At 61.1% G+C, this 3,829-nt stretch overlaps 2 non-coding genes across 2 annotated transcripts; both read right to left on the bottom strand.

Annotated features, from left to right (window-relative positions):
• Window positions 1-334: 334 nt before the first annotated feature.
• Trnay-gua lies at window positions 335-428 on the bottom strand. Its single transcript has 2 exons — window positions 392-428; window positions 335-370 (listed from the first exon to the last, which is right to left on the bottom strand). It is a non-coding gene; the product is annotated as a tRNA-Tyr (tRNA).
• A 2,770-nt stretch (window positions 429-3,198) lies between these two features.
• On the bottom strand, window positions 3,199-3,292 carry Trnay-gua. The gene is made up of 2 exons: window positions 3,256-3,292; window positions 3,199-3,234 (listed from the first exon to the last, which is right to left on the bottom strand). It is a non-coding gene; the product is annotated as a tRNA-Tyr (tRNA).
• Window positions 3,293-3,829: the final 537 nt, after the last annotated feature.

The following is a 3,829-nucleotide window of genomic DNA, read 5'->3' as shown; positions in this document are numbered from 1 at the left end:
CTTCGGGTGTGAGGGGCGGCTGTGTTTTGGTGAGGGGCAAGCTAGAGGAGGCATGGTGGGGATGGAGCTTGTAGTCTAGGGCAGCCAAAAGTGGAGGAGCTGAGGCGAGTCAAGAGGAAGCAGGCCAGGGGATGCCTGTTGGGCCTGAAGAGCTTGTGAGGGGGGGAGTGGGTGCTGGAGTGAGGGAGCCCCAGCTGGGCTGTGTGCTCCTGGGCTGGAAGCTCAAGCAAGGGTTTTGCCATGCATGGAGGCTTGGGGACTAGCGGTGGGCGGGGTCAGCGCGGCCAGGTACCTTGGGGGCGTGCCTGTGTGTGCACCAAAAGCCTCCTGCACGTCCTTCGAGCCGGAATCGAACCAGCGACCTAAGGATGGCCGCGGCTGGGTGCCCAGTCTACAGTCCTCCGCTCTACCAGCTGAGCTATCGAAGGGGTGCTCACTGTGTGGGCTGGGTGCTTGCTCTTTGAGGCCAGGAGGCGGGCAGGGTGTGTCCCAGGAATGCAGCAGGTCCCGCGGTGACAGTGACTGGCTAGGACTGGGAACCCGCCGCCCCGCCTCCCGCGAATCCCGCCCCCAAGCTTTCCAGGAGCCACTGGCTGTCTAGTCTGGGACCCAGAAGCCAGGGAGTACTGCCAGGGCAGTGCTGGTGGTGGCTGGCAGGCCAAAGACAGGTGGCTGAGGCGGCTTGGAGAGGCGCCCCAGGAAGCAGAGGGAGAAGCAGAGGAGGAGGCAAAGGCTGCCCTGTCCAGCGCCCCAGCCCAGGCATGCCCACCTCCTTCTGCCTGCCTCTGGGGGCATTGCTGAAGCTCCAGGCGGGCATGCTAACACAGGCACGCGCTTGTGCTCACACACACACACACACACACACACACACACACACGGACATACACACGCTCACCCTCAGTCAGGGGGACCCTTGGGATGGTAGACCCCACTGAGTCAACATGCCATGCACTTCTGGGGAAGAGAGAAAAATGAAGACCAAAGCCAGTGAGAGGAGGCAAGGGTCAGAGAAGAGTGACAAGGCCAAGGGAAGCCATGGCCAAGAAAGGAGGGAAAGGAAAGAGGAAGGGGAAGAGGAAGTGGAGAGAGGACAATGGCTGGCAATGCATAAGCAGCAGCTTGCGCCGGATGCCCCTCGTGGTTCTGCCGCCCAGGAGGCCAGTGTGCCCATTCCTACCCCAGAGGGTGAACATGTCACGCAAGGCCCAGCCAGCATGCCAAGCTAGCTGCATCCGGCCACTTCCTGGGCCACGCTGTTTCTCAGCATGCTGTCACCCATGGCTCAGGCCTCTTCTTCTTTAGGCAGAGCTCCAGCTTTTTGAGGCCAAGGGACCTTCTGCAGCCTGCATGAAGGATCCCTTCACACAGCTGCCGGATGGAGGACAAGGTGTTTGCTGGGGAAGCTGGGGGTGTGCGGGTCATAGAGTCTCCTGAGTGGAAAGGAAGGCTTCACCCATCCCTCAGTCAATCAACTAACGAGGAATCACCCACCACACGGGTGATGGGAGCAAGGCTTTGGAGGGAGTGTCACTGGACTGGGGAGCTGCCCCTCCCTCCCTCCCTGCCTCCCTCCCTCCCTCCCTCCCTTCCTTCCTTCCTTCCTTCCACTGGCCTTGGAGGTCTAGGCTTCCTGGTGCTACCCACTTGGTGTTTCCCCTGTGTGTGCTCAGCTAACTGTGTCCATCAGGAGTGTGGCCACGTTTCCGTGAGCCTCTTCGACAGCCAGGCCTGGGCCTAATCCACACCACTCACTGCATCCTCTCAGCAAACTGGGACATGCTGCCTCCTGCAAGTTTTCTGCCATGGCAGGCCTCAGTCTCTTCCTGCTGTGGTCCACGTGGGACTGGAAGGGAAAGCTACCTGTGCTGGTCATGTGCAGGAGGAGGCCCTTTGGTGGCCAACTGAGGGCTAACTTGAGGTGCCTCTGCGAGGACACGGATGCCCGTGAAGCTAGCGGGCCTCCTGCCTAGCTTTGCCACAACAGGCCAGCCCTCCTGCCCCAACTCCGCTCCCTTGCCTTGTAGTATCCCCTGTCCCTTGAGATCTTGCTGGACCTCTGGGTGTTCACTCTGTGTCCCCTGTGCCTCCTGGGCTGCAAGGGCCAGGGGCCATGGTGGAGGGAGCCAGGCACTTCTGCCCACCAGGCACGCACTGCAAGAGAACCCATCTCTAAACACTGCAGCCGGCCAAGGCAACACTCCTGTAGCTCCTAGCACCTGCAGGATGCACGCAAAGGTGGCTCCAGGAGAAGTGGGCAGCTGGGCCACTTGCCTGTCAAGGCCAAGCCCTCCTGGGCAGCACCACTCAAAGACCCAACAGGGCCAGACCCTGCTGTCTCCTGCTCAACTCCTTTGCCATGAACAGGGCTTTTGTTGAATGGATAGGATAGGATTGGATTGGGTTGGATTGGGGACTGACATTCCAACCACCAGGCAGACACGGGAAGAGGGATGCGGAGCAGGAGACTCAGTGGGCACGGGAAGAGACCCACAGTGGCCACCATGGGAGAGGCAGGGAGGGGGAGCAGACAAAGAGAGCCGAAAGACAGCAGAAACCAGCCAGAAAGGAGGGGAGACACAGAGACAGAGACAGAGACAGACAGAGACAGAGACAGAGACAGAGACAGAGACAGAGACAGAGACAGAAGAAGAGCTGCAGGGAAGGGTGGAGAGGAAAGTGTGAGGGGAGGAGGTATTCAGGACACTGTGAGATGCCTTTGCAGAGATGGGGCCTGAGAAACAGACTGGACGGCTGAGCCTGGCTAGCCAGTATGGGAATTGCTTCTTTGGTTTCTCCAGGGTCCCGAGGGCTGCCCAAGAGGTGGGAGTTCCAGGCCTGTCTGTGCTCAGTGGCTTGAGCACAAGCTTCGGGTGTGAGGGGCGGCTGTGTTTTGGTGAGGGGCAAGCTAGAGGAGGCATGGTGGGGATGGAGCTTGTAGTCTAGGGCAGCCAAAAGTGGAGGAGCTGAGGCGAGTCAAGAGGAAGCAGGCCAGGGGATGCCTGTTGGGCCTGAAGAGCTTGTGAGGGGGGGAGTGGGTGCTGGAGTGAGGGAGCCCCAGCTGGGCTGTGTGCTCCTGGGCTGGAAGCTCAAGCAAGGGTTTTGCCATGCATGGAGGCTTGGGGACTAGCGGTGGGCGGGGTCAGCGCGGCCAGGTACCTTGGGGGCGTGCCTGTGTGTGCACCAAAAGCCTCCTGCACGTCCTTCGAGCCGGAATCGAACCAGCGACCTAAGGATGGCCGCGGCTGGGTGCCCAGTCTACAGTCCTCCGCTCTACCAGCTGAGCTATCGAAGGGGTGCTCACTGTGTGGGCTGGGTGCTTGCTCTTTGAGGCCAGGAGGCGGGCAGGGTGTGTCCCAGGAATGCAGCAGGTCCCGCGGTGACAGTGACTGGCTAGGACTGGGAACCCGCCGCCCCGCCTCCCGCGAATCCCGCCCCCAAGCTTTCCAGGAGCCACTGGCTGTCTAGTCTGGGACCCAGAAGCCAGGGAGTACTGCCAGGGCAGTGCTGGTGGTGGCTGGCAGGCCAAAGACAGGTGGCTGAGGCGGCTTGGAGAGGCGCCCCAGGAAGCAGAGGGAGAAGCAGAGGAGGAGGCAAAGGCTGCCCTGTCCAGCGCCCCAGCCCAGGCATGCCCACCTCCTTCTGCCTGCCTCTGGGGGCATTGCTGAAGCTCCAGGCGGGCATGCTAACACAGGCACGCGCTTGTGCTCACACACACACACACACACACACACACACACACACACGGACATACACACGCTCACCCTCAGTCAGGGGGACCCTTGGGATGGTAGACCCCACTGAGTCAACATGCCATGCACTTCTGGGGAAG

This window comes from Perognathus longimembris, unplaced genomic scaffold (assembly GCF_023159225.1).
Source record: "Perognathus longimembris pacificus isolate PPM17 unplaced genomic scaffold, ASM2315922v1 HiC_scaffold_4218, whole genome shotgun sequence".
In the NCBI taxonomy this organism is placed as follows: Eukaryota; Metazoa; Chordata; class Mammalia; order Rodentia; family Heteromyidae; genus Perognathus; species Perognathus longimembris.
The sequence above is the reverse complement of the archived record's forward strand: the minus strand, read 5'-3'. Positions and strand labels throughout refer to the sequence as shown.